General features: G+C 50.1%; 1 protein-coding gene across 4 annotated transcripts in view; it reads right to left on the bottom strand.

Annotated features, from left to right (window-relative positions):
* Positions 1 to 25253, bottom strand: part of MAP4K3 (mitogen-activated protein kinase kinase kinase kinase 3) — a 2398077-nt gene that overhangs the window by 2285874 nt on the left and 86950 nt on the right. The window lies entirely within an intron of this gene.

Genomic DNA, 25253 nt, shown 5'->3' with positions numbered 1-25253 from the left:
TTACATTTTGGAAACTCATCAATACCTTCTTCTTTTCCTCTGCCATCTCTCTACCTCTTCCCGGCTAACCTCTGCTCAGCTAGCCGATTGGTCGCCTGGCTCACCTCCGAACATTGCAGATCCCAGGCACCCACACCAGTCCCTGCACTTGCCTCCGGGTACCCACACTACTTGCAGCACTACGCACTTCCCTAAAGGATAACCCATGGCAGTTAACCCGGCCCTCCTGGACCAGGGAACTTCTCTACACCCATCCCTCGCACTTCTTGTCTGGCACTTACACTAACTGTATGCACCTTACCCAATAAGTTTTTTGTCTGACTGTTCCTTGGTCTACCCTTGTACCCCCCCTCACATTGTGCACGTGGCACATTATAAATGCACAATAACCTGCTCTTTCCCCGCCTATCCTCAATGCTTGCTCCCCTCCTACCCATCCATTCCTCCCTGCTCTCCCCCTACCGCCAACTACCGGTCAACGCACTTTAATTGGCAGAAATGTCGTCAGGCCTAGTATGCTTATTATAGTATATCATTCTGAAATTTCCAAGACCTTATGAATGATTGTATCCACATGTTTCCCTTCCGTCTTGGAGCGCTTTGAAGCACTCGTTTTGTGTCGAAGCACTTCATAAAGAAATACAAACAATACACTGCAGATGAGAGGTGTGGTTCTAGTAACTAAATCAGACGGAACCACAAGGAGTGGGTTTGGTGTCGCCCCTTTTGTTGCAGCTTGCTACAACACTGGACTTTTTTGCAACTTATTTGAAATAACCAACGGGCTAGTGATTTGTTAACCCATTGAGTGACCCCCAACAACTCTGGCCATCAGGGGTGGGGTGGGGGGGGGGGAAGCTTACGTCTGTATTCCTTTAGCTTTTTCTAGTTCCAATGGTTGGGAGTCCATCATCAATCACTTTCTATTAACCTGCTAGAGACTTCGGTTTCCAAAATGGGTAAAACAAAAAAAATTTAAAAAAGGAATACACTGGACCAACATCAGGGTCAAGGGCCCTTCCATGTTTATTTATTTCATTTATTTGGATTTATAAAGCGCCCAGAGGCATTGTGGCGCTGTTATAGGATATTCACTTAATACATAGTAAAGCAAGTTGTAGCAGTTAATTACAGGTTATGTTGCTTCCTGCAATGTCACTGAGGGGTCAGGTATAGCGAGGTTTCATTTCTGTGACCCCCTCAGTGAAATAAATCTGCAGATATCAATCCTGATTTTCCCACTTGATGAAAAAACTGTGGAATGTTAGCCAAATATCTTCCACATCTGCTTTTCATATCTCACATATTTGGCAATATTAGACTTAAATTCAACATCACTAAGAAGAACTAGATTAAGCCGAAAGGATTGGATCACCTCCAACTTGTTCCACATTGTCATCTGCCTTTGCAAGAACTTTCTTTACTGCTTACGGTTTTAAAACCCACTGTGTATGCAATTAAAATCATCAGGGAGATCTGTGAAGATGCACCAACTCTTGAGTAGATTATTAATTGTACCCTGCCTCAAAAGCCTTTTCCCACCGCCTTCACATTACGATGAATCCTTTTATTTTGAAAATGACATCCAAGGCCATCGCAATTCCTATGAATGTACAACTCATTACTAGCCTACCGTTTCTAGGAATGAGTACTGAGAAGGCCTGCCAAATAAAATTTTCAAAAAATTATTATAATTCACACCGATTAAGTATAATTTTATCCAATCAGAGTTTCAACCTCATTGTAGCACAGAAACTGCCATTCTGCAAGTGGTGGATGACGACCCCAAGCAACTCACGGTCGGGGCACTTGCTTCCTGGAGCTCCCACGACAGGCCAGAGGAGTGCCACATTTTAACATCGACATTGAGATCAGTTCAAGAGTGGTTTTAATAATTCCTTACTAGACTAACTCCTTGAATCCATATGGGTTCGCCCAGATCTTTTAGCATCCCTGTACACTGGATGTGACCAAGAGGCACATTAGGTCTCCCTTGTTAAACTTTAAATGGAGGTGTTGTGGTCTCCAAGAGCTTACTGCGGTGTCACCATGTGCCAGTAACCGTTATATTCAGGTGTTTCTTCCCAGGCCAACTTCAGAAGCCTAGAGTGTTGTCTCTGTGATTCAAGGTTAAATTCTCTCTAAAAATCTTCAACACACAAAGATAGAATTTCTGCTCATTAAGTGGTTAGCATCCCTTGTACAGTTCCTTACTCAGGCTTTCAATTATTGAAAAATGTGGTATCATGCCTCAAATAAATTATTCTGCTGGCACCTTGGGGATCTCTTTGACTCAAACGTTTCTTTTTTTTTATGCTCAAGTAACTAAACCTGGAGCTTCCTCTTATTCGCCACATTGAGAAGTTTCAACTCTTGAGGAGGTCCTGAATCGTTTCGGGTTTGAGCCAAATTTCCAGTTAGTGAAATTTGGCCCAAACCCGAAACGATCCAGGACCTCCTCAAGTAACCCCAATCTACTCTGTCAAAGCACTTATGAGCGTCCAAAGCTTTTATCCCCAGGTCTAGGCACAATCTCACCCCCGCCTCCAACAACCTTAGAGTCCTCCTCACATTATCCTGCGCTCCCTGCCCAGAGATAAATCCTGTCTGGTCCCAGTCTATGAGCCCGGGCAAAACACCCAGACGAACCAAGATTTTTTTAGAAGATTTTCGAATCCACATAAATTAGCGCGATAGGTCTGTACGAAGCACATCTGGTTGGGTCTTCACCCGGCTTGGGCAAAAGGACTGTCACTGAGGTACCCATGGATGGAGTGACCTTCCCAGAAGCAAAAATAAATAAATAAATGTTTTTAAAAAACAATTAAAAAACAAAGGAGTTGAACAACCATACTAACGGGGGAACCCGAATGCTACTGTACTTTTTTTTTATAAAAGGGGGCTGAAGTCATACGGGCGCGGGGCTTTTTTCTTCAAAGATTTTATGGCCCACTCCACCTCCCCAGGTGGTATCGGTACTTCAAGGCCTGCCTGATCCGCCTGCGTTAACTGAGGTAGATGTACCTCTCCCAAATCGCAAGCTTGCAACTTTTCCAACAGGAGCTCCCCCTTTAAACTGCAGAAAAGTGTGCCTCCAAAATACCAATTTTAGCAGTCTCCCGCTGCAGCTACCCTTCCCCTTCCTGTAGAGCCTGGATTGATATCAGAGACTGAAGTTTCTGCAATTTAGGCACCAGCAACCGATCAGCCCGGTTTCCCTTTACGGAGTAATGTTGCCTAGTTTTCATTAATGCCTGCGCCATTCTATCCGCCAGATGGGCTTCCAGCTGTTTCTTTGCCACCCTCAATGCCTGGAGCGCCCTGCGCGACCCAGTCTTCTTATGCTCCCTCTCAGCCCGCTCCAGCTCCCCCTCAAGCACTAGTCCCCCAGCCTTTGTGTATGCTGCAGTCATGCTGATAAGTTCCCCCTTACTACTGCATTCATGGAATCCCATATTGTATCTTGTGCGGGACCGGACCCTCAATATACTTGTAACACCACCCTCCCCCCTACCCCCCAATCTCCCCTGCTAGAATGGGATCCCGAGAGCCGGGTCGTAGAGTTTCCACGGGCACTTAGGATTAAAGGTCTGTCTGCGACTGCCAATAACACCAATACTGGAGCATGGTCGGACAGTGTGCGTATGCCTACATTTGCCTCACTGATGCACGGATATAGTGTGCTGGGCAGCAATATTAAATCCAGACTCGAGAAGCCCCCATGAATGTGCAAATAAAAAGAAATCCCTCTCATCCCCATGAGCCAACCTCCACGTGTCCACCAGCCCCAGCTCCCGAATTAAACGGCAAAATGCAGTCGAGTGTTTAAAATCTAGCTTAGTGGGGGGTAGCGTCTTGTCCACAGTTGGATTTGGAAGCAAGTTAAAGTCTCCCTCCCGCCGCCCTGCCCCCCAGTGGAATCTGCCCTTCCGCAAATGGTACTATCTTGGGTATGAGATCTTCCAAGAAATCTATCCTGCCCAACATTTGTTTGGGGTGTACAGGGACACCAGGGTGAATGCTCTGTCCCACAAAAGGCCCTTAACGCAGAGATCTCCCCTGCGGGTCCCGGAGGACCCTGATATTTTTGATTGGGATTGATCCGCTTATCAAGATAGCAACCCCCCTTTTTTTCCTCCCCACCAGAGGCAAAGTATTGATGGGATACATCTGCCCCTCATCCTGGGTTAACAGGCGAGTCTCCCGCAGGCTCACAATAGACAGTGCCATATCGCTCAGTTTGCCTGGGATTGATTTCCTTTTATTTGGGGAGTTCATGCGCTGGACATTCCATGTGCCCAAGACCATAGAGTCCTGTGTCTCGTTTGCCCCCCCCTATATCAGTCGCCATAGATCACTGTTTTAGAGACCCCGTTCTCGCCTCCCCTTCCATGTAACACATCCCCCATTCCACCATAATAAAAGTGTCTGCCTCACAAACAAACTTTCAACCATTGGTAGTTCCCCCCCTCCCCTACCCCCCAAAAGAAGCTCCAACTTGAGCTTTTATCTAACATTAAGTAGAATCGTCAAGGGCCCGACTTGGAGGGCGAAGGAGATCATCCTCCGTTAGCTCCCTGCCATCTCTACAAACTCGGTCCAACCCACTGCTGCCCCTTCAACCCCAGAGACCAACTCAGCCTTACCCCAACCAACCCAGGCCCACAAGCTCCAACTAGGACCCCGAGAGCGAACCTTCATGACCTTGACTCCCTCAGGACTTCTTATTTGGACACCTCAGCCGCCTCGCTCTACCCACCTTTTGCTATTTTTGCAGGGACACCGGTGCCGCTTCCCCCACAGTTTCTCTCCCCTCCCCTGCTGCCCGGCACGCAGGACTCCCGGCATTCAGCAGCCCCTCCGCTTCCGCCAATGAGCGCACCAACCATCGCCTCCCCTGGTGTGTGAAGTGTAGAGCCGTGGGGGAATCCCCACCCGTACAGTATCTCCTTAGTGTGCAGCGATTCAGTGAAGAGGCGCAGCGTATTGCGTTTCGTCAGGGCGGCAACCGCCAGGTCATGGTACAAGGAAATTGATGTGTTGCAAAAAGAAATCGATGGTGTGGGTCTAGCTGTCACCATTATGCGCTCCTTTAGTTGATAGAAATGAACCCGGGTCAGGACATCCGCAGGTCTATCCTGTGGAAGCGCAGTGCGAGATCTAGTGCGGTGTGTCTTGTCCAACTCCATTTCCGGCTCACGCAGTGCTTTGAGAATGAAGCGAAATAGATTCGCTACAAATGTTGGCAGGTCCTCCTCCTTCACTGCGGCTGAGATGCCCCGGATGCGGACATTGTTCCTGCAGGAACGATTCTCCCGATCTTCCAGCTTTTCTTCCATGAATTCACAGAGCACCTCCAGAGATTCCAGACGCTTGGAGCACTCCACCGCATATGACTGCTCACACAGTGTCTTCCACTTCCGAAACCCTATGTTCCGCTTTGGCTACCCTCGTGTCTAGAGCCAGAATTGTGTGTGAAAGTTCTCCCGTGCATCTCCTTCAGAATTTCAGCCAGTAGGTCCTGTAGGTCCGCTTTGGTGGACATCTGTGTAAACATGGCAGGCAAGGGGTCCGTGTTGTGGACCTGTGCCATCACAGTCATTGCTCACTTGCCTTTCTCCCCTGCCTGCAGCATAGATTAGGATTTTAATGTTCATTATGTGTGACTTTGCACTGTATGCAGCAAGATTAAAACTCTACTAAATACTTTGGAGAGATTACAACAACAAAAAAAAATGCTCCTTCGAAACACAGCTCCTTTCATTCCTTAACTCTCTCCCCCTCCTCCCTTCATGACCATCCCAACGCCCGCAACATTGTTAGCATCTGGTCTCCACAAAGCTATAAAATTAATTCACTGCAGGAAGAGGTGGCACTATGCCAATGGTATTCCAAAACTATTCATTATATTGTCAACTGCAACGATAGCTGATCTCATACATTGATTTTTAGTTGTTGGTCAGTAATTACCAATGCAAAATGTGAGCCTACCCCAAGAGGAAAAGAAAACATACTGTTCCAAGGAAGGTACAGGTAGCTGCGCAGACTGCATTGCAGCAAACAAACCTCCATGGGACAAACGCAGTAGGAACACTTGATCAATGGCCAGAAAGAGAAATATAAAGTGCAGATGATAATCCCAATGAAGGACGATGGCAGTCCCATCACAAGGAAGCATGGTTTTATAAAGCGATGGCATGAAAACATTTCAGGTCCTAAAAGGTGCTATGGGACAACTTTTAATAAAAAAAGTGTGTTGATGCTATTGAGAATAGTACCTCACATAGCAAAGCAGGGGCAGACCTAAAATTAAAAAAATAGAAGAAACTAATTTGCAATGTGCATTAAACGAACTATAGGCGCAGATAAGAATGCCCACCAACTGAATCCAATGGTAAAGTATGTTGCTTCTTATTAAGTGATTTTTCTCCGTTTCAAATTATGGAGGAGTTACTTTTGTCAAGGGATGTCCTTGTTACCTTTGCAACTCCTCCCTACTCCACCATCCAACATGATCACTGCTTTACAAAGGGTGAGCTGGCCAGCTAACAAGAAAGCAAAGGGAGAAATCACTGACAGGGAGACCCATATAACCCCATCAGCGCCCTTCTCATCCTGCGGTAGACAGCCTATCAGGGTGCAGCCAGAGCCAGGTCCGCCCCAGGGGTGGTGTGGGAGAATTAAGAGCCGACGCTGGGAACGACTCCTGTGCCTAACTCCCCAGAGTAACTGAATACATACAGGGCTACTGGCACCACTCCCCCTGTACTTATACCTACAAGCCTCTGTCCTGGCCTGATGGTTTCAGAGCATGTTCAGGAGTGTGGAATATTTTTTATAGATCTAATATTTTTAAATATCTACTTGTCCAAATGACAAGATGTTAGACAAAGCTACTGGTCTTGGCAAAATAAGAATGAACAAATAATAAATAGACTTTTCACTCTGTGGTGTAAATGTATTGCATCTGGCACATAGCTATCTTGCATTTGATAACGGTCAAATATACCAGACACATGCTAAGAAATGAATACACAAGAGCATGCTCAGCAGTAACTAAAACTTAGTGTTCTATCGAGGTGTGTGGTGTACTTAAATATACAAAAGTAGCGTCTCCCATAATAAACATATATGGTTTGTACAGTAACATTAATAGCTTAATCTATACTGAGGAAAATAGAACATATATATCAAAATAAATAGTTTCCATGTCCCACTTTCTTGCACATCCATGCATTTGTCTGGAATACGATATTAGGTCGTTTCATTCTTGCTACACTTTGGTGTGTGTGGAAGGAATGAGGAAGAGGCACTTTAAGGTGAAGTTAGTCGGTTTGACGTGTAGTTCTAAAACTGAGCTTGGTTGTCCAGACTTAAGTTAAAAATAAAAAGAGTAGAAGGATCAACACACCTTTACATTACCACTACTATTATAACAGCCTTTTATCATAACCACTAGTTCAGATCATGTGCAATGAATTGAAAAACTGAGGTGATGCATGAACTCTCCAAGCAAAGAACAGCAGGACATTCACAAAAATAACTACCACCACCTGAATGAACTAGACCCCTTCTCTAGGGTGTTGTCACTGTGAAAGAAAGCCTACTTTCATCCTCCCTCATTGGCTCTCTAAACTCACGTCGCTTTTTCCAGTATTTAAAACACCAAGTCTGAAAGTTGTTTGCATGGACTAGAACTTTACATGTTCTTAGATTTATAAAAAAAATATTTCGCTGACCTGCGAGCCCAAAGGAAGTTGGCGGATTCCTTCCGGCGGATTAATGGGGAGTTGAGCTTGGTGGATGCGCAACCCTTTGAGCGGGATTGTGAATCACTCTTCACTTTTTTTCTCTAAGGTGCATGGTACGTTCTCAAGAATAGATTATGTTTTGGTAGACTCTTCGATCCGAGGCCGCATATCGGATTTTGGGATAGAGACTATCCCGTGGTCAGAGCACGATTTGGTCAGGGTCAATTTGGGTGTCTCCCCCTTCCCCCGTCCAGGGCTAGATGGATTTGTAATGATGATACCTTGCGGCTAGACAGGGAGCCGAGACATTCCCTTCTAGGTTCAATTAGGGAGTACTTCCTTCTCAATGACACCGGGGATGTGGAGGTTATGTGAGTTTGGGACGCATCCAATGCCACAGTCAGAGGCTTCCTGATGGAAATGGGTGCGAGGAAGATGAGGGAGAGGGGGCGGGAGGAGCTAAAGCTGAGGGAGCGAATAGCTGCTATTCAGCCGGAGGGAAGCTGAAATCGCAGCTGTGCCCGGGTAAGTGGGAGGAGCTTCAGAATCTCAAGTCCAAACTGTCCGCCCTGCTGGTGGGACGGACGGAGAGAAAGTTAGCCTTTTTGAAACAATGGTATATGGAGAAGGGGGCAAAGGCGGATTGGATCCTGGCGTGGCGTTTGAGGGAGCTTTGTAATAGTAGAAGGGTGAACTTCATCGCAGGTCGGACAAGGGAAAGAGTTCTGCAGGATGACCAGATAGCAGCAGAGTTTAGGCAATATTATGAAGGTCTGTACACGTCAAGAGTATTCAGGAGACGGGACCGATGTGGACCGGTTCTTAGAATCCCTCCCCATCCCTTGCCTCGGAGAACTCAGGCTCGTTAGAGCTCCCAATTTCACCCCAGGAAGTAATCGATACCATCTCGTCTTTGAGGAGAGGCACAGCGCCAGCGGACAATGGTTTTACTGTCCGCTTTTATAAGACCTTCCGCTCCACGCTAGTCCCCTTTCTGGCTAAGGTGTTCAACTCTGCCCTGGACACGGGCTCCCTTCCTCATACCATGATGTCGGCACTTATTGTGGTACTTCCGAAAGAAGGGAAAGATCCCTTGCGTTGTCAGTCGTACAGGCCCATCTCCCTTCTTAATGTAGACGTTAAAATTCTGGCCAAACTTGGGGGGGCGCTGTTGCGCACGGCTAAGATGGCCGCCTAGGTGAAGAGCTCCGGCTCGAATGAAATCCTTTTTATTAATAAATCCTTCCAGGTTAGCGTTGGCCGACGAGCTACTGCAGAATATTGTTGGGGAATGCCCTTGGAAGACATCCTGCAAAGGCTGTGTGAGTGGACCTCGGGACGGCGGAGCAATCATCGTTTGTATCGGCAGCGCCTGCAGAGCCGCGGCCTGGCCGCTGGTGGGCTCCAGGCGATTCGCACTCGAGCCCGGGACTTGAAACGGCTGTGCGGCCTGGCGGGGGGGAGCAACCTGCCCGAACACGGACGCTGCCTGAGGACGGCGACGCAGCACTCATCCTCCTACCGGACCGATCGGAGGTGGGAGAGCAGACCCCCTCGCTCCGGACTTCAGGCCGCAGGATAGACCAGGCGAGGAAACGCTGCGACGACGGCACCAGCCCCCTGAATCCGCCCTCCCGCGGCAAAGCCCAGCTAGGACGTAGCTGGTGAAGTAAGTGGGCAGACCGGGGAGGTGGACGGACGGGGGGCCAGCACCCCCCCCACAGGGAACATCCGTGCCACGGGAGCGGGGGCGAACGACACAGGCGCCAGGAATAAACATCCTACTCACGGGACCCCCGGAAGTTTACACTCTTCGCCGCTGTGGTCTTGTGGGGGTACGTGCTGCGCTGTCGGACGGCAGCAAAATCCGCCTGTACGCCAAACGCACAGATTACTCGTGCGAAAAGACAGCCCCGTGCTGTGATACACCTTAAACAGAGAGGCCCGGAGGGCCGCCTAATTCCAATACTCATCCGCTCCCGCACGGGGACTGCGGTGTGGACGGTGGGGGCACTACATTACATCCCGGTTGAGGAGGCTGAGCTGTGGGCCAGAAGCACTCCTGGATCCCCTTGATAGAGAGGTGAAGACAAGGCAACGGCTGAACGCCAACCTCTTGAACTTGCACTCCCGACATACTCAAGGCTGAGACATTGCTTCATACGGGGATCGCGGAGGCCCACCACAGCACCCCAGGGACGAGATTGTATATCCCGGTGCCCACCCCCCAACCTACATCGCGACGCACCAAAAACTCGCAACATAACCGCTGCTGGTGGTCATTGGTGGCCGGCAGCATACAGTCGTGGGAGAGCACAGTTCACCCTAGAAGTTGCAACGCCACCCAATGGGCCGCACTGAGAAAAAAACTACGGGGGTGAGAAAGACCGGCCCAATGGATTCCTACACAAGCTCCCAACAACAGGAGACACCAGGAGGAGCAACACAAGCGTCGGATGCTGAAAACACGGACCCCTTGGACCGCTTGGCTACAATTGTACAGAATGGGTTCCTGGCGGTCAATGTGAAATTAGACGACATTGTGGCGACGATCGGCTCCTTGAAAGCGCGAGTGGAGAAGGAAAGTGCACGCATCTCGGAGGCAGAAAGCAGGATAGGTGTCAATGAAGACGTGCTCACACAACATGGTCGTGATATAGCCTTACTCCAGACAGAACTACGCAAGACGCAGAATAAGTGCGAGGATCTCGAATCCAGATCCCGCAGAAACAACATCCGCATTGTTGGAGTGGCAGAGTCGTTTGGCAAGGGCTCCATGGAGAGAAGGGTGGAGGAGCTATTGAAATCTGTACTGGGGGAAGATTCCCTGTCCGACCACTTCATCGTTGAAAGGGCCCACCGCACCCTGGCGCCAGCCCCCAAGCCGGGCGCCCCACCCCGAACCATCATTGCGCGTCTCCTCAACTACAGGGACAGAGATGCGATCCTTCGAGCAGCAAGGGAAAAGGGGACACTACACCATGAAGACAACAGAATACATATATATCCGGACTTTTCTGCAAATGTACAGGCACAACGCAGATCCTACGAGATGGTCAAAAAGCAACTACGACTCCGTAACACACCCTATGCCTTGATATTCCCTGCAAAAATGAGAATTCAACATGGTGGTAGAGCTCACTTCTTCGAAAACCCCGCAGAGGCACTGGCATACATCGAGGCCTCCATCCCACTGCCCCCAAGAGACCGCGCAAGAGACCCGAATGCAAGACCCTGCCCGGGTGAGGGTAGAGGCGACCCAGTGGATGGATGAGACTCCCCCCTACTAGTTGTAATGTGTTTCTCTTTTCACTACACTGTCGGCACAGCTAAACTGAACCGAAATCCGATGTAATCGGGCCGTAGAGTCTCCCGCATGGGCGGCCAGACGTGTGAGCATTGCTTTGCGACGATGCACCCTCAGGAACGTTCCAATCAGTTACTTGGGCTCATCGTCAAGTTGGGGCAGATGATGTGGGTGGTGGGAGGGATAGGGCCAAAGGGTAAGTTCTTTTGTTGTGATCACCGCCCAGACGAGTTTCAGTTTGGGAGGGAAGTGTGCACAGTTGAAGGTTGTGGTTTGGTTGGAAAATGGTCTCACAAGTGCTGGCACCGCTTCAGTCCTGAATACATATGCATCAATGGTTGTCGAAACTTAACACAATCCACACGCATAGATAATGGGCGATGGGTTAAAGGTTAAACTAATGACATGGAATGTCCGAGGCCTAAACAATCCAATGAAAACCAGAAAAGTGGGCAATTATGTCAATAGGCACGGGTCCCAAATTTTAATGCTACAGGAAACGCATGCGCAGGACACGGTTAATGATCAAATACTGGCGAAATGGGGCAAGCAGCGGTTCTCCACGAACTACTCCTCACAATCCAGGGGGGTAAGCATTCTGATTCACAAATCGCTGGGGTTCATTGAAAAAGGCCACCTGCTGGACTCGATGGGTAGATATGTGCTGGTCTGGGGGGAAATTGCTGGCGAACAGATAACCCTGGTAAATACCTATGGCCCTAACCTGGAGGACCCAGACTTTTACTTGCATATATTTGAAATTCTTGCTAAGCATGAGGCAACAAACATAATATGGGGAGGTGACTTTAACACTGTGCTGGACCAGGCCCTGGACAGGTCAGCCAAGACACCTAGACCACCATCTAGGACGTCACTAGCTCTGAAACAGATAATGCAGCAGCTGTCCCTGCTGGACGCCTGGAGGGTGCTGCATCCAACAAGCAAGCGTTACACGTTCTATTCCTCTGTGCATGACAGTGAGTCACGTATCGACTATTGGTTTATCCCCTCAGGCACTCCACACACCTTACAGAGTTGCGAAATCCTTCCCCGTACACTGTCTGATCATTCCCCAGTGACCATGGAAATTATTATCAGGGGTGCCCCTAAGCCGGCCAGGAGGTGGAGAATGCCTACCGGTATATTAAAAGATCCAAACGTAGTAGAAAGCCTGCACACAGACATTGCCGACTTCTTCACAGACAACATTGGGTCTGTGGACCACATCTCATCAGTCTGGGAAACATTCAAGGTTTGGGCAAGAGGGGTCCTAATATCTAAAACAACGGGCCTACTGAAAGAGGTACGCCGAGACCTGGAGAGGGTGGAGAGGGAATTAACCGTATTGGAGGAGACATATGGCCGGACACATGGTGGAGATACCCTCTCTGAAATACATAAATCTCTTAGGGAATTCGATAAATTGGCAATGAGGGAGGTTCACTATAAAGCAGCCCCTTCCAGAGCCCGGAGATACGGGGAGGGGAACAAGGCTGGGAAAATGCTGGCCAATCTGGTCAAGCAGGAAAACAAAGTGGCCCCGATTGCGTCGATACTCACGGCGCAAGACGTGTTGGTAACAAGTGAACAGGGAATAAATGATGAATTTGTACAGTTCTATAAAGCACTGTATGCGAACCAAGATAGGAAATCCCCTGATGAGATCAAAGCCCATTTGGCCGCCTTGGATCTCCCTAAACTCACAGAAGAAAACAGGCTCATACTGGAGCAACCTGTCACGGCAGAGGAGCTCACTGATGCGATCAGGGGGCTCACGTCTGGTAAGGCACCGGGCTCGGATGGCCTGGGAGTGGAATTTTACAAAGAATTCCGGGAAGAACTGATCCCAGTTCTGCTGGAAGTCTGGGGGGAGGCTCTGGGTAAACAAACCTTACCACAAACAATGCGTGAGGCAATAATAACTGTGTTGCCCAAGCCCCGCCGCCCGCCTCAAGACATGTCATCCTACAGACCCCTGTCCCTAATAAACGTGGATGCCAAAATCTTTGCGAAAGTGCTGGCAAACCGCATGCTACCCATCACGCCAACACTAGTACATGCTGATCAAAGCGGGTTCATTCCCCAACGGTCCACCGCCCTCAATTTGCGTAGGCTATTTGGCATAATGTCACAGATCAACCCGAAAAAACAAGCGGTGGCGATATCCCTGGACGCTGAGAAAGCGTTTGATTCGGTCTCCTGGGAATATCTGTTCTCGGTGTTGGAGGCATTTGGGGTTGGCCCATATTTCATTCGATATGTCAAACTGCTTTACACAGCTCCATGTGCGAAAGTACACACAAACAGAACAATGTCCCAATTGTTTGAACTGGGCAGGGGTAACCGACAAGGGTGCCCCTTCTCCCCTATACTTTTTGCCTTAACAATTGAGCCCATGGCGTCGGCGATACGATTGAGGCACGACAATAGAGGCATAACACTGAAGGGAGCCACCCAAATAATATCATTATATGCAGACGATACGCTACTCTATGTTCGCGAACCTGACAAAAACATTGTTCCCATCATGACAGACATTAACGAATTTACAGAATATTCTGGATACAAGGTCAACAACTCCAAGTCAGAAGTGTTCCCGCTCACCCCTTCCACGAGATGCCCGGCTCATATTTGCGGCCTTAAATGGTCTGCACACCACATCAGATACCTTGGGGTACTGGTCTCCTGTAACAAACAAACACTATACATCGACAATCACGAACAGGCGCTACACACACTAAATGTTAAATTACAGATATGGAGGCGTCTCCCAATTTCACTACACGGTAGAATTGCCATTCTTAAAATGATTGTACTGCCGAAATTGTTATACCTATTTGTAAATATCCCCATATGGCCGGGGAGAGAGTTCTTCTCTAGACTTCGCTCTATGGTGGTGTCCTTCCTGTGGGACGGGAAGACAGCCAGAATTAGCTGGGAGAAGATGACAGAACCCTACGAGAAGGGGGGAATAACCGCACCAGACTTTGAGCTCTATTATACTGTATCACAAGCACAATTCGCAAAGTACTGGTACGATGATTGCGACAACTCCCCTCACACGCAAATAGAAGAATACACTACCGAGCCCACTAACATTGGGTCAGTGATTTTCAACACCAGACATAAAGACTCTTGCGAGTTCGACCCTGTGAGTTGCACAGTGAAAGCCTGGGGAGCGATATATAAAAGGCTGAAAATAGAGATTCCATATAACCCTGAGGTGCCCCTGTGGAAATACCCTGGTCTCCCCCCCACGTTCGATACCGATATACAGGAAACCTGGGACCCTGGCAGGGAGATGAAAATAGGTGATATGTACCTAGAGGGGAAATTCGTGACCCTAGAAGTGTTCACTAAGGGCATGGGAGGTGGGCAGCTCAAGACATTGCAGTACTATCGAATGAGATCAGCGTATCACAGACGCTGGCCGTCATTCCCAGACGAACCCCCTTCCCACCCGTGTGTGCAGTTGGTTACAGCGCGGGGTGGGCTGGGAATCTCCAGACTTTACAAGGCAATGCAGACTCACTCTGCAGTGGTAAACCAGGTGAGGGAGAAATGGGAAGTGGACATGAAAATGCCAATACCAGAAGAAAAGTGGGCGAGATACTGTGCACTAACAAAGCAAGTCTCCCTTAATGCCGGGCTTCGACAAATACAATTTAAAATCCTCAACAGACTGCATTACACACCCGCCAGAATAGCTACATTCACACCAGACGACCCAAGCAAATTTCCCAAATGTGGGTCCCCGGCAGCGGGGTCTTATCATATGTACTGGGAGTGTCCAGTTGTGATGCGTTTCTGGGAGAAAGTAGCGGAAATGCTAAACGAAGACACACAGATTCCCCCGCACCTGACCCCACAAAAATACTTATTTGGTGATATAGGTAAATGCTCCGAAAAGCGTAGAAGATTGTTCAATGTGTCGTGTGTTATAGCTAAACGATGTATATTGAAGGTGTGGAAGAACCCGGCTGCCCCCACCATGGACATGTTCTTACGTGAACTAACCTACATCAATGAATACGAGGAACAATTTGTGATGTCCCAACCGAGTATGAGTAGGCCAAAAGACATTTGGGGCCCATTCAGGACATACCTCTGTGATATGCTTTCTGATATCGAAACAACTGTTTAAATGACGACTGTTATTTATGTATTTAACAACAATATTGTTATGCATACTACTATATATTGTGTTTGCTGGGCGCTGCTGTAATTGTCGAGACCTTAATAAAAATATGTTTTTAAAAAAAAAAAAAATTCTGGCCAAACTTTTGGCGAATAGATTGTCAAAATCCCTTCCCTCCTTGGTCCACGGCGACCAGTTCGGTTTCATTCCTGGTCGCCAGGGTTCAGACAATGTTAGGAAAACTCTGGGTCTTACGCATGAGGTATCGAGGCGAGAGAAGGAGGCTTACCTCCTCTCTTTGGATTCAGAAAAGGCCTTCGACCGTGTCGAATGGCGTTACATGGGACGGGTACTATGGAAAATGGGCTTTGGGGACAAATTCTGTAGGTGGATCTCAGCTCTGTATAATGGTCCCTCAGCTAAGGTATTGGTTAACAGCTGTACTTCGGTGGGTTTCACGCTCTCTCGAGGCACTCGGCAGGGGTGTACCCTCTCTCCTCTCTTGTATGCGCTGGCGATGGAGCCCTTTGCCATTGCGGTCAGGGCTGATGAGGGAGTTTCAGGGGTGCTTTGCGGTGACTGCAAATTCAAACTACCATTGTTCGCAGACAATATTTTGGCGTACTTGACCAACCTTCGCAAATCCCTCCTGCAGTTGCTGGGCTTGAATTGTTGCTTTGGGTCTTTTTCTGGGTTTAAGGTCAATGTATCCAAATCGTGCATTATGCCGATGGGGAGCTTGGATCACAAAATCAGGGGGAGAGCAGAAGTGCAGGGTATGCGAGTGGAGTGGAAGTACCACCAATATCCCCAGAGATCTAGGTAAAGTGTTTGAGCTAAACTTCCTCCCTCTGCAGGTTAAAATCCAGAGAGATCTGTTAAGATGGGCCCCCTTCACTCTTTCTTGGTTTGGGCGAATGGTCATGGTTAAAATGAACATTCTTCCGCAGCGTCTTTATCTCTTTGCGTCCCTTCCCTGCATAGTCCCAGACTCTTTTTTTGAAGCATTGCAATCCCGTCTCCTCCTTTTCATTTGGAATGGCAAGAGAGGTAGAGTGAAATACTCCACCCTGACCCTTCCTAAATCTTGTGGGGGCTTTGGTCGCCCTGATTTTAGACTATTATAAAGCAGCTCAGTTACAGGTGATGTTAGAACACCCAAGAGACGATCTGAGGACATATTGGACTTTTGTGGAGGATGTTCAGGTCCACCCAAAAAAAGTCAGGGACTTCCTGTGGGCTCCTCCAAAATCCATCCCAGTGCCAATTAGATTGCATCAAATTTTAGCTGTTTTATGGGCATCTTGGAAACCTGATAAGGACAATAGGCTTCTCTCTTCCTGGCCATCACCCCCCTCTCTTCTCTATGGGGCCCCCCCGATTGATCTTGGAGCTAGAGGGTTCCGGGAGACGTAGTCTTGGTCTGATCAGGGGTTGGAAAGGGCTGCCCAACTCTTTTGCCAGGGGGTCTTTGTTGAATATGGTCAGCTGTTTGGTGCTTGGGGATAAGCTGCGCTCAGTCTTTGAGTACCTGCAGCTCAAAGGAATCCTCACTCAGGCGGGATGGTTGGCCGATTTGTCGTGTCCCTGGACTCCTTTTGAAAGGATTGTTGCATAAGTAAAAAAGTCTAGGAAGGGGTCCCTTTCTAAGATTTATAACGTCCTAGTCATTGCTAACCTAGCTGGCAGACAGTCGTTCAAGCGTACCTGGGAGGAACGGCTGGGCCTCACCCTTGATGATCAGTCATGGAAGTCAATTTTCAAATCCGTTTTTTCGGGGAAGTTGTATACGGCAGCCATGGAACATAATTTTAAGATTCTTCACTCCTGGCACCGTCCTCCTGTCTCGCTATCCAAGATGTTTGCTAAGGTGTCTCCAATGTGTCCTAGATTGTGATCGAGCCGTGGTACCTGGTTTCACATGTGGTGGGAGTGTCCGATCATCCAGGTATTCTGGTCGGAATTGCTCAGCTGGATTAAGTACATTCTCAGAACGTGTCCCTCCCTTCACCCGTTTGAGGTTCTCTTGGGCACGCCCTTGCATGATGAGTTGTCTTCCTTTACAGGGGTGACGGGGGCTATGTTGAGAAGGGAAGACTGGCTCTGGCACAAAAATGGAAGGGTTCCTCAGCCCCACCAAGTCAGAATGGCTTAATAAGCTAATAGCCATCTTCACGTATCAGAAACGTTCGGGCATCGCCAACGATACTAGGTCTTCTTTTCTGCAGGAATGGACAGTGGTTCTGTTAAGTGTGGACTGTGAAGCCCTGAAGCTGTGAACGGGGCGGGGGTCAAATGAGCCTTGGACTCTGGGAGGGGTTGGCAGTAGCCTGCCCTGTCGCTACATTCTTAATTGCCAGCGGGGACTTCACCACTAGCATGGCCTAACTGTATAGAAGTTATGTGTCTAGTTCTTGCTCTTTGTCTCTTGCACCTTTTGTTCACTGAAGCCTGGTACGCCTGTGGTTCGTGGAGGGCAGGGAGGGGCAGTGGGTGGGGGGGAGTGGGGGGGAAAGGGGAGTGTTTGAACATTTGCTGGTTATTGCCAGATGTTGGCTGGCGGAATTGTCATTTGCTGCAAAGCTCAATAAAAACATAGTGAAAAAAAAAAGTATTTGTGCAATAGCTCTCCAAGAATGGAGCACAGTCCAGTGCGGTTTAATTGGCAGCTGCAGATGGACCAGCATTCAATTGTTCAAATGGTGGAGACTTTTGACAATCCCCACTCTTAGCATTTTTTTTTTCTTATAGTACTGCGAACCCTCGGGCATCTGAGCGCTGCTTTCTGTTACCCACGGTGTGTGGTGCTCATTTATCTTTCTCGGAACGAGTTTTACCAGGTTACTCACCGTAGTGACCACCTTACTCCTAGTCCATAGTGCCCTTTCCTCAAAACTTATGGGACATCTCTCCGTCCGGTGGGACGGGACCGGAGCACTTTTGTAAAAAGCATCCACATTTTTTTTTCAAAAATTTGTCCCTGCTCTCTTTCCTGCGTGGGGCCCGGCACGCGGCCGTAACCCCGCCCACCTTGACTCCGCCCCACGCATCGCCCATCAGTCCTTTTCTATCGCAGGGTCCAAGACCCATTAGCAATAACAGAGGAACCTTATTAGAGGGGACGGCGGGCGGGCGTATGGAGGAAAGGGGACTAGGAGTAAGGTGGTCACTACGGTGAGTAACCTGGTAATACTCCTACGTCCTGTCCCCTTTCCTCCATACTTATGGGAGATTCCCAAGCACTCCTTACAGGAACTATGGGTGGATGGAAATACCCCTTACTGAAACAGGTTCTTCAGCACAGCCTGGCCGAACTGAGCGTCAGCCCTAGAGCTCATATCGAGGCAGTAATGCTTACAGAAAGCAGATGGGGAGGCCCAAGTAGCCGCTCTAGCGATGGACTCCCAGGGAACATACTTCTGAAAAGCAACCGCAGCTGCCTTGCCTCGCACCTGATGTGCATGGATACCCTTAGGAGGTTTCAGCTTTTGGACGGTGAAAGATTCTGTGATACATGCAGCGATCCATCTTGAAATGGATGCCTTAGACGCCGGCCTGCCCTGGGGTTTACCGAAGGTCACAAACATTTGGGAAGAGCTCTGAAGCTCGGCAGTCCTGTCCAGGTAGAACTTAAGAGCTCTTCGGACATCCAGGCAGTGTAGAACCCTTTCCGCCTCTGAGGCAGGGTTTGGAAAAAAGACCAGAAGGGAAATCGACTGATTCAGATGGAATTCGGTCACTACCTTTGGTAGGAAAGCTGGGTTCGTCCGAAGGACTACCTTGTCCCTGTGAAAGACCAAGAAAGGATGCTCCACCGACAATGCCTGGAGCTCACTCACTCTACTCGCTGATGTAACGGCGACCAGAAAGGACACTTTCCAGGACACGTACTTGAGGTCAACCGTAGCCATTGGCTCAAAGAGTTTATGGCACAGCGCCGTTAGGACTACATTTAGGTCCCAAGGCGGGTGCACACTACGAACCGGAGGGTAGAGGCGTGTCAAACCAGCAAAATGTCTCTTCACCACCGGGTTAGTTAACGAATAAGAACACCGGTCTGTAGAGAGGTAGGCGGAAATCACCTAGAGATTAGTCCTGCAGGACAAGACATGAACCCCTGACACTGCTAGGGAGGAGACAAAGGACAGCACCGTGTCAATCATCGCCACCCTCGGGTCCAATTCTTTCTCCAAACACCACTGACAGAACCTGAGCCATTTACTCTTGTATTGGGATCTGGTCGAGGGTTTCCTGGCTGCCTGGATAATGCGCATGTTATCCGCAGACAAACCCAAAGGCTCTAGAGCCGTGAACTCAGGCACCATGCTGCCAAGTTGAGCGATTGTGTGGAGGGGCGCCACATCTGCTGTTCCCCTTGGTGAAGAAGATCGGGAGTTACTGGTAACCTGATCAGAGGACACACCAACAGGTGTTGAAGTTCTGAGAACCAAAACCTGGCCGGCCACCACGGAGCTATCAGTAGAAGAGAACAGTTGACAGAACTCTTCAACTTCCAAATTGCTTGATGAACCAGAGGAAGAGGCGGGAAGGCGTAAGCTCTCATGTTGTGCCATGGTATCTCGAGTGCGTCCCCCAGAGAGGAGGCTCCCAGCCCCCCTCTGGAGGCATACTGAGGAAGCTTCTTGTTTGCCGCCGTGGCGAAGAGGTCCACCTCTGGTGTGCCCCAACGCAAGAAAATCCATGAGAGGATCTCCGCCTTCAACTCCCACTCGCAGCTGACCACTGTCCGCCGGCTGAGGGCATCCGCGGTGACATTCAGCCGGCCGGGATGTGCACTGCAAGCAGATAAACCCCATGAAGCACGGCCCACTCCCAAATCTGAATGGACAGATCCACGAGAGGGGGAGACTTTGTTCCCCCTTGCTTGTTTATGTAGTACATCGACACCGCATTGTCCGTTCTTATGCGGACCACCTTGTTGACAATGAGAGGTCTGAACGCCTTGAGCTCCAGAAAAATCCCCAGAAGCTCCAATTGATTTATGTGCAGGACCTTGTCCTGAGGTGACCAGAGGTCCGAGACCTGAAGAAGATCGAACGTCACACCACACCCGAAAAGGGAGGAGTCTGTCGTGATCGTCACCATGGGGGCTGGGTCCTGGAACCCCACGCCCACTGACAGGTTGCTGAGAGATGACCACCAGTCCAGGTCCACTCTCATGGAATCCGGAATCATTATCCGTTTGGAATCCGGGTCCACAGCCTGATGCCAGGAACTCCGAAGAGCCATCTGGGTCCGTCTCATTTTGAGACGAGCAAGAGGAAGAGCCAGCATACACGAGGCCATGAGGCCCAGAAGCCTCTGGAACCACCAGGCCGACATGCTCTCCGACTGCGTAAACATCTGACACGTGGCCAACAGATCCGCCATTCTGTCCTCGGTCAGATACACTCGGCAGTCTATCGTGTTCCAACGAAAACCCAGGAAAGTCAGGTCCTGTGAGACCGTCATGAAGGATTTACGCCAGTTCACCGACAGCCCAAGATGGAACAGGAGCTGAAGGAGAGACTGGAGGTTGCCCGCCGCTGCCAACGGGCAAGGGCTGCGTTGGAGCCAGTCGTCCAAATAGGGATACACATGGATACCCTGGAGACAAAGATGGGCCGCGATCACCGACATCATCTTCGTGAAGACACGCAGCGCCGAACTGAGGCCAAAAGGAAGCACCTGAAACTGGAAGTACTCCTCTCCCTAAGAGAAACGGAGGTATCTCCTGTGTGGGTTCCAAATCAGGATATGCATGTACGCATCCTGAAGATCCACCACGCTGAGCCAATCGCCCGCCTGCAATGAGGAGCGAATCTGGCCGGGCGTGATCATCTTGAATTTCTCTTGGGGTAAGGAAAGGTTGAACTGGGAAAGGTCTAGGATGGTGCGCAGGCCAGCCTGGTTGGGTTTGGGCACCGTAAACAGCCGGGAGTAGAAGCCCTCCCCTCGCTCCCCAAGGGGAACGGGTTCCACAGCTCTGAGGAGCAGAAGTTTCTGAACCTCGGCCTTGAGGGAGGGTGAGCCCGACAGCTGAAAAGGAGGGTTGAGGGGTGGGGTAGGGGGTAAAGGTAAGCGGAAGCCCGCTCGAGCGACTGACAAGACCCATCTGTCTTCCGTGATGGTCTGCCACGCATCCCAATGAGACGCAATGCGTCCTCCCACCGGGTTCTCGTGCGAGCGCGGGAAACCCTCATTTGGCAGTTTTATCGGTGGCAGTGCCAACTGAACCTAATGAGGAGGCTGAGGAGCGGGAGAAATACCGCGTACGCTGTTGTCTACAGCGGTTATTCCCCGCAGGAGTATCCACTCTGCGATTTTTGCGGTCGAGGAAGCCCCTAAAACCAGAGGAAGGTCGACCTTGCGACAATGGCCTTTGAGTCTTGAAGGGAGGCTTAACCAGAACAGACAATGATTTGGCCGTCTGAGTGCTGTCTTTGGTTTTGGGGAGCTCTACATCAGTAGAAGAGTGAAAAAGCTCCTTACCATCAAATGGAAGGTCCAGGACCTTGTCTTGCACCTCCTTCGAGAACTTAGTGGCATGCAACCATGCTTGCCGCGAGGTATCAACCCCTAGCATCAGACCCCGAGCTGAGGTGTCTACGTGATGAGCCGCAGCCTCCAGGAGATCCTGGGCCAAGACCCTGGCATCGGAAAGGCCTCCTCCGAAATCCTCCAGCTTCTCGACCGGAATATGCTCCTCAAACTCCGACAGACCTCTCCACATCCGCATGTTAGCTCCCACCAAAATCAATTCTGCATTGGCCTGCCTGAGCTGCAAGGCCGAATTGGCAAAGATTTTCCTCCCTAGGGAGTCCAGGAGCTTGTCCTCCTTTCCCCAAGGCCTGAGTCGCCATCACGGAGGAGGAAGCTGCAGGTCTGGATTGCAACGTGGCCGCAGCCACCACTGTGGTGGAGGGAGGCAGACAAGGCCACTTCTTCCGAGGAATGGAGCCTGTACCTCGCGTCAATCTTTTTATTTACAAAAAGTCCCGAGTGTGGCTTTTCCCAAACTCTTCGGACCTCGGCCAGAACGTCCTTCTGCACGAACAGGCCGGTACGCTCCAAAGGAGACAAGGTGAACGCCCCAGAAAGCACACCCTCCTGCGGGGCAGGTGCCTCGGGCACCGGAACATCCAAGAAGCTCATGTCCAGTACCCGGTCATGGAAAGCTCTGGTAGAGCGGGGCAGGTCCTCGTTGTCCTGATTGCCTTCAGGGTCATCTGACAGGTCCGGTTCTTGCTGAGCCGAGTCAGGCACTGCCTTGTCCACTGGGGACAATGGTGGCACAGGCGGAAGCGCAGGGGGAGGCACCACGGGCAAGGGAGGCGCCGGCGGAACCACCGACGGGACGGGTGGAGTCGGAGGCGCGGGTGGACATATCTCCTTGAAAAGCCCCTTGAAATATTCCCTCATGGGGTCGGTGCGCATAAGCGCTTGAAATTTACCGAAAAAGGCGTCCTCAGGAGATGGTTTCGGAACCTGAGGAGGCCTCTCATGAGGTGGACAAATCCAGGGACGCAACGGGGAAGGGTGCCACACAGGCCCCTCCACCGACGTATCCACATAAATCAAGGGAGCTGCCCCCGCGGGCAACGAAACATTGTGCAGAAGAGGCATCCGGGCGTTCCAATCATAAACCGGCCGGTAAAGATGCGCACAAGGGACCTTAGGTTCACCCGAAGGACCGACCCCTACACCAGGGGCCGATGGCGTAGTTGTAGGGGTAGTACCTAAAATGGCCGCCGTGGTCATGGCGGGAACGGGCGCCATTTTATCCTCATCTGCGGCACGTGAGGAAGTGAGGCAGGGGTCCCCGTAAATGGATCAGGGGTCTTAATTTTAGCCTTAACGCAAGGAACCTCGGCAGAGCCGGTACTATGAGGCCTGGAATGTTTCTGCGACATACCAACCGCCAACTGAGCCTTCGAAGGAAGAGCCTCGGCACTGCCGGTAAAAGAAGAAACTTTCTTCTTTGCCCCCTCAACAGATCTGGTGTTGGCACAAGAGCAGGAACGGTGCGCTGTCACCGACAGGGCCTTGCCCAGCCCCTCAGAACTGTTGGTAGCCTTAGCCTCTGTACGAGGGACCTCGGACCTAGGCCCGGTAGAAGCCTTATCGGCACGGGCCTCGAACATGCGTTCGGTAACCTCAAGCCCAGCCAAGACCTCGGGGCGTACCCCGGTTTTGTTTGAGGGAAGCCGAAAGAACGGCCTCAGAGCAAGCTCCGGTACCCCACGACTCAGTAGAACTAGGTCTACACACAGCCCCCACAGGAGGGGCCTCGGAGTGTACTCCGGTAATCACAGGCCCCTTACGGAGACCCTCGGAGAAAATTCTGGTAGAATTATTAGGCCGGACAGGCACCTCAGGGCGGACCCCGGTAACAGAGCGATCAACGCCCCTCCCAGCGCGAGAGGAACCCGGGAAGGTATCCCCCGGCCGGGGTGCTCTGAAAATCAAAGAACTTACCGGGCGTTTTTTCTTCTTGTCGATGAACGCTTGAAAATGCAAAGGAGGAGTCCGTCCGAACACCTCCCACCGCTCCAACCGACGTTGAAGAGCCCAGACCGAAAGGGGGTCACAGTAAAAACAGGAGTCGCAACGGTGTTCCGGACCCAGACACTCTAAACAAAGAGGATGGGGATCCGCCCTCGCGAAGCGACGGTGACACGATGAACAGTCTGGAAAATCTAGTTTAAAAGAAATAGACAGACTAGTAAACGAACGCTAGCGAGAGCCAGAGAGGGGAAAAACGAGAAGAAAATCTTCAGAGGATGCAAGTGCGTCCGGCCCCGATCGTGCGGAGAAAAGGACTGATGGGTGATGAGTGGGGCGGAGCCAAGGTGGGCGGGGTTACGGCCGTGTGCCGGGCCCCGCGTAGGAAAGAGAGGAGGGACACATTTTTAAAAAAACATTTTTGGATGCTTTTAAGTGCTCCGGTCCCGTCCCACAGGACGGAGAGATGTCCCATAAGTATGGAGGAAAGGGGACGGGATGTAGGAGTATGACCCTTCCGCTCTACCGGCTGTGCTATCTGACCGGCTACAATCACACAATAGACCCCCCCCGCCCCCACCACTTCCCTCCAAATACAACCAACACAGTTGCTGGAGCCATGCCAGAGTCACCAACATATACCTGGTAGCCATGATGCCTTCAGGGACATAATTGGTCGAAATGTGTATTTTAAAAGTTGAAAAAGCCTATACAGACATTACTTACATTGGCCAGTGGGCAATAGATTTATGAAATCTTGTCCCCGATGACAAAGAAAGTGTCCTGGGAGTGGCGTTATAGGAATTCTACCCTGCTGCTGGTTGCAGCAAACACCAGATAATGCGGGGAAGCCGGACACAAATTACAGGTCCAGAATACACCTGGGTGCAAGGTAAGACTTATGCGTACTGGAAGCAGGTAGAAAAAAGTGGAGGAATTTCCAAATCAAACGTGCTGTGGGCTTCAAACACAATAGTTGGAATATGTAAGGCACTGTTAAATGAGAGATGCCAATTAGGAGGCAAATGAGAGGGTCAAAGCAGGAGGAGAAAGGGAGGGACAAGAAAGTGAAAGGTAAGGAGGAGAGGAAAAGAATGAATACATAATGCTTTGTAGCAGGCACGTAAAAGCAAAACAGCCAATGCCACCAGAACCAAGCCCAGTTCCCTTTATAATATAAGGCCACGGTGTAGCTCTTGCCACTGGTGCTCCAAATGCACACTGAAACCTTGCATGCGAGAGAACTATGAGCCCCTTTGACAGACATTTTGTGATCCGTCCCAATATTCTCCATTTAGAAAGGAATACCGATGGACCACGTGTTGTGTTAAGCCAAGTCAGGGAGACCAGAAATGAGTAAGGCTTTTCACCTTTTATTCAGATTCTCCATCTCGCATTAGGTATACCTGAGTTGGATAAATTACTACTATCCTAGGTATGCAACTAAAACAGAAATACATTACCTGACTGGGCAGAGCTGCGCGGAGAAGCGGATACCCGTCCAATGTGCTGGCCATGTTCCCCTTTGCACGAGGAGATAACGCCGGTGGAG

The sequence above is a fragment of the Ambystoma mexicanum genome, chromosome 4p (genome assembly GCF_040938575.1).
Source record: "Ambystoma mexicanum isolate Mex_15411 chromosome 4p, UKY_AmexF1_1, whole genome shotgun sequence".
Taxonomy (NCBI): domain Eukaryota; kingdom Metazoa; phylum Chordata; class Amphibia; order Caudata; family Ambystomatidae; genus Ambystoma; species Ambystoma mexicanum.
This window is presented reverse-complemented; position numbering and strand designations above follow the sequence as displayed.